Source organism: Rutilus rutilus, assembly GCF_951802725.1.
Source record: "Rutilus rutilus genome assembly, chromosome: 1".
Classification (NCBI taxonomy): Eukaryota; Metazoa; Chordata; class Actinopteri; order Cypriniformes; family Leuciscidae; genus Rutilus; species Rutilus rutilus.
The window spans coordinates 41,135,878-41,152,026 of record NC_140209.1 but is presented as its reverse complement, the minus strand read 5'-3'; the positions used below and the strand labels follow the sequence as shown (position 1 = coordinate 41,152,026).

The 16,149-nt window shown below is 34.5% G+C and overlaps 1 protein-coding gene and 1 gene segment (V, D, J or C); both read right to left on the bottom strand.

Annotated features, from left to right (window-relative positions):
• LOC311299655 (uncharacterized protein) overlaps nucleotides 1–16,149 on the bottom strand; it is a 424,501-nt gene that overhangs the window by 109,957 nt on the left and 298,395 nt on the right. The window lies entirely within an intron of this gene.
• Nucleotides 1,506–8,072, bottom strand: LOC311299844 (Ig mu chain C region membrane-bound form-like). The segment is given in 7 exons: nucleotides 8,017–8,072; nucleotides 5,208–5,510; nucleotides 4,304–4,621; nucleotides 3,551–3,838; nucleotides 3,049–3,342; nucleotides 1,810–1,964; nucleotides 1,506–1,659 (listed from the first exon to the last, which is right to left on the bottom strand).

The following is a 16,149-nucleotide window of genomic DNA, read 5'->3' as shown; positions in this document are numbered from 1 at the left end:
TGTTTAGCTCATCAAGCTTAAGATATTGCGTGTAGATAAGTTTATTATAGTTTGGCTATTATTAAAACGTTTCCTTGAGCGCTGAGAAGTTTGCAGCTGCTCCGTCTGCTTGGGTGATTCTCAATCCCCAGAGACAAAATATTCAAATACATACAACAACCGAAACTGAGAGAAACACATCTACATTGCAATAGTGCCTTAAACTAAAGCTTTTCTAGGAATATGTCATTGCAGTTTGATGAATCAGTCTTAATTTCAGAACAACTGGAAAAAACTGAAATTAATTTTTAAAACACATCTTTTGGGGATGTGACACTCCTCAAAACCTTCCAATGATGTTAGAAAGCTTTACTTTATTAATCAGTTTGGTTTAGTTAGCTTTACTCTATGATAATCTTCTGAAATGTAGAGGTAGATGACATGATGTGCATATTTTTGTGTCCAAGTGCATTATTTCCTTTTGAAATAATTTGATAAATGCATGGCATATATCACTTTATTCTATAAAACCCATTTAGTTTGAATTGATTCTTAGTACATTTAAATAATACATATTATTTTGTTTTGCTATCTTAAACCCCTAATGTGTCAAGTGCAACTGTCTGAACAAATGAACTGTTATAGGGAGTCCACTGAAAGCAAGTTGTAGAACTCAGTGCAGTTTTATTAATATCCAAAAACAAGATCAAACATAAAACAAAGGCATGGCATGAAACTCAAAACAAAAACAGGAAAATAGACATGGTGCTTACCACCAGTGGTTACACGAAACAATACTTGACAAAGACACATGGCAAACACGAGGGCTTAAATGCACACATGGATCCTTGTGGAAGAGTGAAAAGATTTGTAGATCTCTCTCAAATACTGGTAAAAACTGCTGATTTCAAGTATGGGTAGGTTGGTACACTTTCCATGTCAGGTGGTACAACTATATTTGGTTGTACCCTGACATAAAAAAGAGAGAGAAAAAAATAAACATGTTGAAATGTTTTTTAAAAACTGAAGCTTGTTTAAACACATTGTTCATGACTCAAACATTTGCATTGCATCAGTTTTTGAAAAGATTTAAAAAAAAAACCAACAAAAAAAAGTTTTTGTAACCATATTTGTCAATGACCCACATATATGTTTGCCCTCATGCTAAAGTCATACAAATTATTTTTTTGACAGATTAAATAATTAAATTAAATGATTAAATTGATTTATGATTTAAACTTGATTAACTTGATTAAGATTAAAAAATTTTTTACAGGAGTATGATTTTCAAGAAGATACAATTTCAGTCTTTCTACTTCAAAATTTATGTGTGTGACTTGCCCTTTATTGTAATTACATAATTAAATAAATTTAGCATTTCCCCATTTTACCGTGTATGTATCTATACAATGCTCACACATTTTATGTTCTGAAGGACTTATCCCTGTAACATCTACTGAAACAGCAAGATAATGTCACTTGCCAAATAAAATATTTGAAGGAAAATAATCTAGATAACCTGAAAGAATAGACAAAATAAGACTTTATTGATGAGTGTGTGAAGACTGAGTGCATATTTGTCAATATCTTCAAAAATGTGTGAATAGAGGCAAATTATGTAGATTCAACATCAGAATAAGAAACGTTGGAGTCTTCGGAAAAAAATCATCAGTGCTTCATCTGGAAAAGTCAATAAGATCAATAATAAAAAAAAAACATTTTAGTTACATAATGCAATCCAAAGTGAAGCCGTTATGTATATAATTGTAACAGTATCTTATTTATCATATTTAAAAAGCTCTGTAGTCAATTTAGTAATGTTTGGGTTACCTTGAAGAGACTAAGTACAGCGCTGTATGTCAGAGAAAAGAGGAATAGGAAGATGAATGAAGTGGCAGTGGACCAGAGACTTCTGAACTCATCCTCCTCCAGAACATCTTCATTACAGTTCAGAGCAAAGCCCTTCTCTGGCTCAGGTGGCTCACCTGGAAAAGAAAACACATGTACATGGGGCATATGAACAGGATAAGCACATTGTCCAGTACGTATATGCAAACATAAATCACACATCCTGAATTTAAAGTACAATGTGTCTTACTAGGCTTCTAGTTAGTGTATAATTAAGAGCATGGCGGCCACATGTACTGCATACGTGTACTCACACACATTCATTTGCACAAACAGCTAAATGTACACAGAAGAGACAAACATATAACATTGTTCTGTCTCTTACTCATTTTTTTTCTGCATTTTACCATAAACTTTATAAAAATATGCTCAAGCATATTGCTATTTTTTCCCCAAGTAACTTAATCTCAGACATTAACTAATACTGAAATAATACAAGTACACATAAAATATTGCTACATCCTTACAACAAATCATCTGTATGCCTTATTGATTGTAAATGTCAATATTTACTGGTGACTTTGGTGGTCACCATAAGAGGCTTTACTGTGTGCAGAGTCACAATAATATTCTAATTTATCTAAATACTGATAAAACAGGACCAGAATGTAAAGCATGCAAAGTTTCTGATTATAAGAACCATAAGAGCTGGACTAAATCATGCAAAGTTGCAAACACAAAGATTTATTGCTTAAAATTGTAAAACAACATAAATGTCAAACCAAAATGAAATATTTTTGATTTGAAACATACAACATGAAACTGTTATATCAGAGGACATGAACACAGTGGTACAGTAAGCACAGGACAAAACATAAATGCGCAATTTTAACAAACACATTACACTCACACGGGTCAGAATACATTTTTGCTCTTGAAAACTTTTTTTTTTTTTTTCACAATATGATATTATGATAACTATGTTTCTGTTCATATTTATTTTCATACAATAACAAATTAAGCATAGTTTTGAGCATGAATTTGGCTTTGAAGTTTGACCCATGCAGTAAAGTAAAAAAAGCAGAACAATGACCAATGAACAAAAACATTAAAGACAGATAATCTGACAAGTGAGCAACAGGGAGCATAAGCACTGGAAAATGAACAAACGAACAGATAAAAGTTAATAATCTGGACAAACTGGACATTCTGGACATTTACTTTTGCTTGCTGTCACTTGTAATGGAACCCTTGTATTCTTCATGTTGGCGTGTTTGACTGCGCAGGTGATGGTGGTTTTGGGATCTTCATACTCTGTCTTTGACACTGTTAAGATGCTGAGAACAGACTTTTGATGAATAGGAACGCTGGTTATGGCCTCTATGTAAGGCTGTTCGCCCACTCTCCACATGATATAGACATCACCAAGTTTAGGGCTTGTGACCTCACACACCAGAGAGACACTGTCTTTGTCAAGATCAGGTCTGTAAATGGTAACACTGGGTTCCTTTTCATCTGAATAGAAGTTATAAAGGTTTATTAAACAAACAGAAGAATCAAACAAAAATGAATAACAATAGAGCTTCAAGACAGTCAAAGCATTTTGACAGCGAAAGCATTTCAAACAGGTTTGCAGGCAGTAAACTTATTTCCAACCTTTCAACATCTACAAATGCACATAGAGCCACAAAGTCAGGTATTTGAAAGCTTTAAATTGACTTACCTCCTTTATTCAAATGGATCATCTGCTTGATTTCTCTGTCACGGATGGTGCAGGTGACAATTTCACCCTTAAACCATTCATCGTAATCAACTTCAAATCTGTGGGTTTTTTTGTCGTTAGAAATGACATTTCCAGGCTCCATTCTGACATTTACATTGTTCACTTCACATGACACTGAAGCTTTTTGCACTGTCTTTACATCTCCAGAAACAACAGCTTCCAAGACAACTTTATTATTGACAAAAAGTTCTCTCTCAATTGGTGGCTTCAGCGTCAGTGTGAGTTTATCTACAAGGGAGTAAGAAAGAAAATAATGACTTCATGTGTTCCTTGGGATTTGTCTATATCTGTGAATTGGTATCAGTTTAAAATAATGTATCTTTGTGTGAATTTGAAATAGAAGTTAGTTCATCACAACAGCAAGCAGGTTCATTGGCATTAAATAATTCAACCAATGATTTGACAAAACTAAAAGATTGTTCTAAAATGTCTCTTCAAACATGAGCCTCCTCAAAGAAAATCATCATAATCTTGACCCAACAGCAATACAATAGAGAGGGATACATGAATTAGCTACATTGTCAAATGTAAAATGTTAGACATTTCTGGGATGTAACTTGGACTATATCAACAGCAATATCACTGCAGTCTTACATAGAAGCTATGTACAAAAATCAGATATGCAACAGATTTAGAGAGAAGTAAACATCTTATGAATAAAGAAACATTCACAGTCCTCAAGAGAAAACATACCTGTATATTGGGCCTCTCTGACTTGCTTTCCCATCTTGTGGTCGAACTCGCACTTAACTTTGACGTCTGTGTTCGTCCATTTGTAGACACTGATTTGAAAAATGCTTGTGGCACTATACAAGGTTACTGAGGCATTCTTCTCACTTGTGTCATGGGTGTCTATCGCATTTGTCTCCGTATCATCCAGAAACCACTTAAACGAGTATGTTTTAGGCGAAAACTGCCGGGCTAAACACGAGAAGGTTGCTGTCCCATTCTCTAACTCCTTTATTGTAGGTACTGTTAAGAAGACAGTTGCAGGCTGATCTGGCATTGCAGCTGGCAACATACAGGAGAAAGCAGAGAGGACATGAAAAGCAAGAAAATAGTGCAACATGCTTTATTAGGCAAAGCACACAGATGCTCTTGAGTTTGAACATCAATGTTAAATGTTGTTTAACATGTTGTAAACTTTTTTTTCCTTTTTTTTTTCCTTTATCTTTTGTTTATAAAACAAGAAGAAATCTCATATGCCATTGTATTCCCTGGCATGAGGTCAGAGAAAAAGTATTTCTAAAGGACTAAGCATATTATGTACTTTTCTGTTCTAATCTTTTTTTTTTCTTTTTTTTTTTCGCCTTGCTGTTCTCAACTAGTGTAAAACATTTACTGTCATTAGACTTTGATAAAGGACAACTGCTTGACATGCACACAAATATAAAAGCAGGTTCATTGGTATAAAAAAAAAAAAATCAATCAATGATTTGACAAAACTATAAGAAATGTCTATTCAAAATGAGCCTCCACGAAGAAACAATATCCAGCAATATACAAAACACTGAACCCAACAGCAATAACAAAAAGACACATGAAGTAGCTAAAATGTGATGTGTAAAATGTTAGACATTTCAGAGATGTGACTTACCTGGTGGAGCTACTTCAGCTGTTTTAGTGCCTTGGGAATTTGAAGCTTCACATGTGTAAGGGTTTTCAGGATCCCAGTCGCTTTTCTTCACACGCATATGGCTGATTTTGGTGTAGTCTCCGTCACTCCCGAACGCTGGATACTGCACGAAAGTATTCAGGTCTTTAGTGGTATCCTTCCATTTGAAAGTGAGTGAGTCCGCAGGTGAGAAACCTCTGGCCAAGCAGCCGACGGTGAGGAACCCAGCAGAATCAGCAGAACACTGAGACAGGGTGAAGATTGACTTCGGCGCAGATGGTTGAGCTGTAGAGACATTACATCTTTCTCAGACAATAAACTACAACATAATGTAACATAGGCTAAATATGCAACACTATTAGGCCATGTCAAAAGAACGAATGAACCAATGAATGAATGAAAAAAAATAATATTTTGACTACCTTGCAAGTGAGTCATATTTTCTTCTTCTTTAAGACTGGTCATACCTTTTTTAAGTAAGTTACTTTAACAAGTAAATTGGTCTAATTTGAATAAAAAAGTAAGACTGGTTAGGCTAAGCCTTGGTTAACTGTTGGTCGGTCTTAGTCGGTCGAGTAAAACATAAAATTTCGGAATTTCGGAAAATTAGCGGAAACATTTTTTTTTCTTACACTCTTAAATTAAAGGTTCCAAAAGGGAGTTTTCACAGCGATACCCTTGAATAACTATTTTGGGTTCCTCAAAGAACCTTAGTGAACAGTTCTTAAAATATATATATTTTTTTCTTAGTGTGAAGAACATTTTAATAGCCAATCTAAAGAACCTTTTGTGCAATGGAAAGGATCCATGGACGTTAAAGGTTATTCATGGAACCATCAATGTAATTTAAGAACCTTTATTTTTAACAGTGTAGATGCTGTATGTCATATAGCATACAGTCATATTTATTATCAGACATAGGCCCATAGGCTAATAAATAAAGGATTATCTAAACGAATAATAATTTATTAGGCTACTGGATAATGACTGCATAATGACTTTTCATTTTGTTTCAAATTAAACAGTTCTTAACTTATGAAGTGTAAATTAAAAAACAAATTTAATAAAAAAAAATATTTTGGTTATTAATTTTAAATAAAAGCATTGTATAGCAGTTTGTAACTTTGAACTATAAAATCATATGAAAAAAACTAAAAATGTATCATTAAAAAATATAGCCCCCAAAATACTGCAAACAAACACCCCTCGCACTTCTAAAAGTTCCGGGTTTTTTATTTTATTATTTTATTTTCATTGTGCTAGAAATAATTTCTTGAATAGCGGCTGTAAAACAAAAAACATTCTTTTAAATCTCCAATTGTCCTCTTCATGCATTGACAGATAAAGGCTACCTTTCTAAATCAGTAAGCTACGCCAGTTCATTATTATTATTATTATTATTATTATTATTATTATTATTATTATTATTATTATTATTATATTAATATTATTTAATAATATCGGGATTCAATCAACAACTTAAAATATAACACATTATATTAGTGGATATCAGTGCATAAAGTTAAAACGAGACGTTACAATTTAGTTAGGATTTTTAGTCTTATATTTATTTATCTTATATATTGAGCAGTTTAAGGCATAATAATGTGCAACGAAAGGAGTCGTTTAAGAATAACTAGGCCTTTACTGTTGTATTTTTGTTCATTTTTAACATGAACAATATTACAAAATTAGCCTAGTCTTTTAAATCTAATGAAATGGACAACAGCTAAATTAAGACAGTTTGCAATAGAAAACTCTGTTAAAGATATAATAAAAATAAATAAATAATAGGACACACGTGAAATTTTGTCTTTTTTACGAAACAAATGTCATTGCAATTAATCATAAAATCTTACTGTTTGTTATGGTGACTTTGGTGCCGCTTCCCCAGTAGTCGAAAGCCCAGTTACACAATATATTTTTAATGTTACAGTGCAGTATAAAAATACAACGCTCAGAGTCTGTTGAACGACCTGTAGCCAATTCCTTGTTTTATTTGAATGCACAAATACAATTATTTCTAATTTAATTATTCATAATCTGAATATTTGCGTTTCAGCAAATTACTTTAGACTATGTCCTGACTTTAATTGTCTAATCGCATAACAAGAAAATCTCGACATTGAAATGTTGCTTTAATGTAAAAAAAACCTTCTTTTTTTTTTTGACAAAATAACTGCGCACACATTTATCGCAGGCTACTTAAATTAGATTTTGATTTGGTAGGTGGATATTTTTCTTACCTGACGAGACAGTGACCATTGTTCCTTTCCCCCAGTAGTCAAAAGCATAGTCACACTGACATTTTACCAGGGGATATTGTACAAAAATAGCAGCTATATGATATGTTTACTTTCATTTATTATTATATAACCCACAGACTGAACTATTTAGACTTTTATTTAGCCTTAGCCAAAACGGACTAGAAACGGACATTTACATTTAGCCAAATATTTAAAACGTGCCAAGATTATTGAGAGGATTCTTTCTTACCAGATGTCACTGTGACAGACGTGCCTTTCCCCCAGTAGTCAAAGGCAGCGTCACAGTGATACTTTTAATTTCTTCAGTGCACAAAAACACAAACGATCTTTTCCATATTAGCCAACCTTAAAACCTGATTTCTTTCGTAATTTATTGTCAAATTATCCATGATATTTTTTTCTCTGACTAAAAAGTGTTGTTAATAAGTTAATAATCGGCTCTAGAAATATGTTTCATAGCTATGCATAACGATTCATATTTTGTTGTTTGGTTCGTAAGCTATTTCATTAATTTGACTTCTTACCTGATGTTACAGTCACCGCTGTTCCCTTTCCCCAGTAGTCAAAGGCACCGTCACAGCGGGAAGGTTCACGATAAGAGCCATACCATAACCACAATAATACATTTTCATAGGCAATATTTTTTTCTAGGCCGACGTTCTCAAAACGATTTAGTTTGATACGTTAGTTCGCACTTTCTTTAATCGGAGAGTTTTAGCTACGCGTTAACCAAGGTAAACATTGTAAATACGTCTGCATGTTAGTTTTGTGACAAGAAAGACCTGATCTTTCAAAATAAGTTAAAACAAACAAACAAACAAACAAACAAAAAAAGTAAATAACAGAAAATAACGGCTATAACTTACCTGAGGAAACGGTGATTTTGGTCCCTTTCCCCCAGTAGTCGAAGTAACTGACACAGTGACTGATGCGTTTGAGTTACTGACCAAAAAACCCACACGAAGCAGCGATGTTCATGTGATCAAAAGAACTTTGGTCAGAATAAATGGATCCAGTGAAAACTTATCTCGCCTATTGTTCACAGCTGATATAGGTCAGAAATATTTGCAGCACTTATGTTGCATTAGCCTTTATATTCAAAACATGATGACCCTGAAATTAGAAAGCATTTTTTATAGGATAATAATCTGAACCAAACTCTTCCTGCTTCTGCCCTCAGTACAGATGTGTGCTTGTATTTACTAATAGGCCTAATTAAATAGAATAAAACATATTTTGAACGAAAAATCATAATAATACAGTTGTGGTCAGAATTAATGGCACCCCTGGTAAATATGATCAAAAATGGCTGTAAAAAAAATCTGTTTTGATCTTTCATTCAAAAAAAAAAAAAAAAAAAAAAAAAAAAATAATAATAAAATAAATAAATTCACAAAAACCTAACCTTTCATTGAAGTAAAAGAATTGAAAGTGGGGGGTTAATCACATTATAAAATAAATGCTTTTCTCCAAAAGACGCTGGTCATAATTATTGGCTCCCTGTTATTAAATACTTTTGGGAACCTCCGTTTCCCAATATAACAGATCTGAGTTTTCTTCTATAATGCCTGATGAGTTTGGTGAATAACTGACAAGAGATCAGAGACCATTCCTCCATACAGAATCTCTCCGGATCCTTCAGATTCACAAGTTCATGTTGGTGCTTCCTCTGTTCAGTTCACCCCACTCATTTTCTATAGGGTTCAGTTTAGGGGACTGGGACGGTCATGGCAGAAGCTTCATGTTGTGCTCAGTTACCCATTTTTGTGTTGATTTTGATGTTTGTTTTGGACCGTTGTCCTGATGGAAGATCCAACCACGGCCCATTAGATTAGGCTGTCAGGTTTATATTTTTTATGATGAATGATTAAGGGAATTTGGCCTTTGTGTTTCCTCATATTTAAACTCCTGTGAAACAATAAATCATAGCTAGATAATTTCATGTTCTTAGTCACACCCTGGTGTGCTAAAAAAAATGTAAGTATTAATGGGAATATACTTCAGAGATATTTTACTCGTAAAAAATTCTAGGGGTGCCAATAATTGTGGCCAACGTGTTTTGGAGAAAAACATTTATTTCATAATGTGATTCCCCCCCTTGATGATGATAACTTATATTATTAATTGTACCCAGCATATTTGAAAAATGTTACCAGAGAGAGAGAGAGAGAGAGAGAGAGAGAGAGAGAGAGAGAGAGAGAGACTTTTGACTTTTTAAAGCGATTTATTCCACCATTAAAAAAACTTTGTAACATCTAAAAAACTTCTTTTTTTTTAGCAAAACATTGCCATTTAAAAAAGAGATCTTCACCTTCTATACAAATTAAACTTTTGTTTACACACTATTTTTTTTACATCAAATTTGTTATATATTCCCACAAAGGGGGAATTGGTATATATTTCCAACAATTCTCTCTGATCTACCTCCAATATTTGTAGTAAAATGATGTACTGAAACCAACTCTCTATTTGTCAAATCAATCAAATCTCCAACTTTAGTTACACCAGCTAAAACAAAGCTAGAAATATCAACGCTAGACATAATAAAGTATGGGAAAACCAGGGATTGTGAAAAAGTGGTTCATTAAAGCCGAAATGCTCTTTTCGCTCCGGCTTAAAATAACTCCAGCTTCAAACACAGATCCATAAAACTTGATCTTAAACATGTCCTTTACAACATTTTCTGAGATCAGAAACATTTGCTTATCAAAACCCATCTTGTTTTTTCCCCATAGAAAGGCAAGACCAAAACTGATCCACGGTACAGAGTCCGAAGAATAAAGCAGTTTTTGGGCAGTTTGTAACCTCATGGCTTTCACCTTAGAGGCTAGATGAAGTAGTCCTTGACCGCCCTCAATAACAGGAAGACAAAGAACCCCTGGAAGAAGCCAATAATGGCCCCCCCAAAATAAGTCAACAAAGGCTTTTTGAAGTTGCGATAAAAGCTCTTTCGGAGAGTCTAACACTGTTAGATGATGCCACAGCATCGAGGCGGCTAGATTGTTCACTACTAACACACTGCCTCTGTAAGAAAGCTGGGCTTGAATCCATTTCCATCTCTGGAGCTTGCCTGTCATTTTTTCTAGAAGTCCTTCCCAATTCTTTTTCATAAACTGTTCAGTCCCAAAGAACAGTCCATATCTTTACACCTTCTTTATTCCAAAGGCACTGATGTGGAAGTTGTGGTAGATTCTGATTCGACCAATGACCTAATAATAAAGTGTCTGTTTTTTCCCAATTGACACGTGCCGAAGAAGCACTCTCATAAATGTTGAGGCATGAGATTAGATGTTTAACATCATCTTCAGATCTAATGATCACTGTGATGTCGTCGGCATAAGCTGTTCATTTCACTGATGGAGTATTTGAGAGGCAAGATGATGGAACCGACAATCCTTGCAGCTTCTCTCTCAACATCCTCAACATTGGTTCAATGGAAATTGTGTACAAGAGGCCAGAAAAAAAGGTCTTGTCAGAATTCCATTAATTTTCAGCATAGTATAAACATCTTTATACAGAAGTCTTATCCATGAAGTAAACTGTTTTCCAAAGCCAAAGCCTGAACAGATATTCATGGTCAACTTTATCGAAGGCTTTTTCCTGGTCCAAGCAAACAAGACTAAGATCAAACTTATACAGTTTGGTTTAATACAACATGTCCCGCACAAGAAGAAGATTGTCAAATATAGACCGCTTTGGTACACAATAGGACTGATCTTCGTGAATAATGGATGCTAAAAATTCCTTGAGACGATTTGTCAGAGCTTTAGATAATATTTTATAGTCAGTTCCCAAAAGAGAAACTAGTCGCCAGTTCTTTAATAGGTCAAGATCTCCTTTCTTGGGTAAAAGAGTGATTACAGCTCTTCTGCAACTCAGGGGTAAAATTTTTGATTCAAAACTTTCACAAAACACATCATACAGATCCTGTCCGATGAGGGACCAGAAGGCTTTGTAGAAATCCGAAGTAAAACCATCCAACCCTGGTGATTTTCCTGAGGATTGCTGCTGAACAGCCTCAGGTAACTCGTGAAATGAAAAGGCTTTGTCTAACTCAGCTTTATCTTCTTTTTTTAAGGTGTGGAAGTCCATCTAAAAGCTGATTAGTTGTTTCAAGGTCACAAGGTTGTGCTGTATATAAATCTTCATAAAAAAATAAAGTTTGTGAAATTATTTTCTTCTTTTCCATTATCTCTTTTCCATTTGGCAATTTAAGATAATTTATATTTTTCTTCTCTCTAATATTCCTCTCCAATGAAAAAAAGTCGTAAAAGAATCCATGCTGTTTAAATGAAGATATTTTCATCGTATGGATGCACAACGACTTCTTTCTTCATACAAATTCTTTAAAATCAAATTGTACTCTTTAAGCATTTTTGCAGTTTCTGTCTCTTCACCATCAGTGATGGAGCTGCTTAGCTTGAGAATTTGCTCTTCCAAGAACTGGACCTTTTCTTTCAGTTCCATCATACGACTTCTTGTATATTGCTGACAAAAGAGCTGGATCTGTACTTTTCCAATATCCCATCACTGGCCTAAAGTTTTATACTTTAACTTTCTCTCTCTCCACTCTCTCCAAAACAGAGTAAACTTTTTTTTACAAAAGACTTATCTTGCAATAATATATTGTTAAAACGCCAGATATTATGGTGGGAAGTGCTCTGTGTTATGCTCATAGCTACCGCAATATAATGATGATCAGAAAATGTTGGCAAAATTTTACTATTAAGAAACCTTCCTCTATTATTCATTTGAACGTAAAATCTATCAAGTCTTGCACCAGAGACTGTGTTAGAATAAATTTTCAACCATGTTTATCTCTAGGGAAGGCTTCTCTCCAAACGTCTACAAGATTGTGAAACTGAACAACGGTTTTGAGAGTTTCAGACAAATTGTGAGGTTCAACATGATTCCGATCCATAGTGTAATCAAGAGTACAATTAAAATCACCAGCTAAAATTATTATTCTATTATTTGGTATTTTTGAAATAACATTTTAAAAAAAAAAAAAAAAAAAAAAAAACTCTTTCTACACCATAATTAGGAGCTAGCGTAAATGTTAATAAGAGAAACAAATAACTAATATAACTTAAATTCTATAATTTGCATTCTGCCAGGTATTATTTCTTCAGCTCTGCTATCTTGTATTTGTATATCTGAAGAAATAAGAACTGCTACACCAGCACTAACATTTGAACCATGGCTAAGGAAAGATTTGCCTTTCCACTCTCTTTGCCATTGCACCTAATTTTTCAAATCTGTGTGTGTTTCTTGCAGAAAAACTATACCAGATTTTTTTCAATTAAAAAAAATCAAACAAAGCACACCTTTTTTCAGCACCACGACACTCATTAACATTCAAAGATCCAAAGTTTAAGGATGCCATGATGCTGACTATTAATAAAGAGACAAAAGGCATTTGAACACAGGCTAAGGATTCTTTTCTCTCCATTAAAAAAGAAAAGAATATTCAAACCTTCTTTACATTTACGGTTTACCGTGTTTTTTTTTTTTTTACCTTTGTTATAATTTTCTTAAGGCGATAACGCTTCTGTCTGCTTAGTTCTTCAAAGGTTGCTTTGTTCCCTGCCATTTTACACGACACCAAAAAGCGCTTCAAATCAGGGAAAACGTCTCAATTTGTGGTTTGCGAGTTCCTTAGTACTAGTTCTAGAAAGTCATTAATTTGTTTTACTGTATACAATCGAGAGCCAAAAGACTCTGATCTTTCAGCATCATCTACACCAGAAAGACTATCTATGCTCCCAAGGTCATTATCTGAATCATTTTCAGAATTAGCATATCTTGAACTCACAATGGACATCTGAGTATAGCTTTCTTCCTCCAACCCGCTTCCTTCAGCTGCCTCTCTTTCACCTTCGGCTTTATCATCTTCTATAACTGTTTGCTCTTTTTCTGATTGTTTGTCCTCTTCATTTATTGTCAGAGTAGATTTTTCTCCACTACTTGCCAGATTTACAATCTCCTCAGCCATATCATTTTTTTTTAAAGATTTCGTTAAAGGATTACATTTAATTAACAAACGTTTTTTGAGTGCCGACTTAGGTCTGTTGGATTACATTTTTATTAAATGTTTAATTGAGTTTTTCCACTGCAATAGTATATAAACTGATAAAGTTTAGTAGACTGATTTCAGATGATTATTGAGTCTCCAGCAAGAGTCTCCTTTCCTGCCAGACCTGTTTTCTCTATTGTGTTTTAAATGAGTCAGATCACTTGATTCTCACCTTTCGGAGCCCAGACGTTGAATCGTTAGGTTGATTTACTTTCACCTTTTGTCTTTAATGGCTCTGGGATGGCTCTTGGAATTGGAGTTCCTGGCCAGTATCAGCATGTGAATAGTTATGCTGATTCAATTGGACTCAGAGTCAGGGCCGGATTACCCAATGGGCATTATGGGCACGTGCCCAGGGGCCCATGCGCACTTGGGGCCCAAGAAAAAAAAAAAAAAAAAAAAAATTCTAAAGAATTTTTTTTTTTTTTTTTTTTTTTTTACGGAGCGTATTGTATAGTTGCGCAACTTGCGCTAAGTGTCTGTCTTTCTAGCAAAAAGACTCACGTTAATGCATCATATCTAGAGTCAGTGGCGTAGACTGTAGGGCGTTGGAATTTGAGATCTTTGACGCGTTGGACCCGGGTTCGAATCTGCCTTTGGCCGAACTTGATCTTCTTCTTTCTCACTTTTGATATGATATGATTATTATTTATATGCAGCACACAATTATGCAGTTTTTTCAACCTCATAATGTTTATTTTAGGTTTCAGACATTTCAATACATATAAGCAAGCACCGAGTAAAACAATAGGCCTACATTTGGATTAAGCGTGAAAGGTTTAATATAGGCATGGCCGTAGCCAGCTATGACGTCACCGAGGTCCGGACTTCGGTCATTTTTTTATATTCAAAAATAAAATTTCAAGCTCTCTGAATGATTAATTAGCCGTTTAAACCGCGTCATATGTGTGTTTGCAATTCATGTCGCTGAGAGAAGGAACAGTGAACGGGGCTTGAGAGCGCGTTGTGAGTAAGGGCGCGGGTGCAGCCTCCGTGTTGCCAGATTCACCTATTATACGTCTTTTTGGACTCGTTTTTCCCATTTATCGTGACACTTTAGGACGTTAATAAAGTGGGAAGTTGAATGTTAGGGCTAGTGATATATTAATTTTCTTTTCCAAAACACAAGTTTTGAACTTATTTCTCATTATTATTATTTTTTTGTTTTTTTAAATGTTTTTCGTGGCATTAATAAAAAAGAAGAAGCTTAGACAAACTGTAATTGCTGACAGGAAGATACCAAATTCGGTAAGACAAACGCAGTGATCATGATTATCTGTAAGAAATGTACAACACTATCAAAAACAATAGCATAATACAGATCTGTATCATTATTCTAACGTTATTTGTAACTTGTTACGAAATAAAAAGTCTCTCACCTAAAAAAAAACGTAGGCTACTTTCCTGTCCCGTCAGTCTCGTTGCGCGTCCTCTTCAATTACACGCGCAGCGCGGCAGAGCGCTTTATGTCACTTTATTATAAATAAAGCGCAAAAGAAACTACAAGCATGATGCAACAACATCGTAGTTGATGTCAATTTGTAAGTCATGAAATTACCAAAAAGTGGCAATAAATTCCGCAACTTACTTCATGTTTAGAATTATTTACATGCAGGTTTATGTTCATTCAATTTTCATATTCATCAGGATCAGTGGTCATGTTCATTAACAGCTCATGTTAGTATTGTGTATTTACCATGGTTACTGTTGTTTCCTTAACCCAAAAATGCCACTTTATTTTCACTGTGTTTTTGCACTATATTTCTAAATGACTGTGGTCTACTCTAACTTATTTGTATTTACAAAAACTATTTTGGAACTGCTATTTAATAGCCTATATTAAATATATAGGCTATTAAATATATATATATATATATATATATATATATATATATATATCACTAATTGTTTGGCATACTAAAACACCAGTGATAATTTAATGTAGACTGAAACTCTATATCATAACTAAAAAATAAGTTTGAGCCCCCTTTAATGTCCAGGTACAAGTGAATGTTTTTTCTTTTTGCACAGTTCATGGGTTGAAGCCCGTTGAAGCTCTTAATTTTGAGCTCTCAAAGAGCACCAGATTGATGCATTTAACCTTAAAATGTACAAAATTTTCTTACGGGGGAGCATGCCCCCGAACCCCCCTAGAGGGACAGAGGTCCACCCATCATAGTTTTACAAAATCCTATGGGAAAGAACGATCATTTATGAACTTTACTCCAGCATAGTACAACAAAGTTCCTTTTAAGTCAGTAAACTAAAACTGTTAATGCAAAATTAAAATATCCTTGGACAAACTATACATTTGGCCTGCCTAAGGGGGGGCCTACAAGACATTGTGCCCGGGGGCCTCTGAATTCTTAATCCGGCCCTGCTCAGAGTAGGGTGTGTTCCTACTTCATTTGCATGCTTTGTTCAGAGTCTCCACCTCTATGTAATCCCTCCCCCTTGGAATGTATATAACTACAATGCATACTGTATTAGAGTTAGATTATGTTGGACGAAACCGCAGCCGCGCTCAAATAAAGAAACTCTTCTGTTTGAACGTGATCCCAACGTCTCCTGGTCTGCTTTG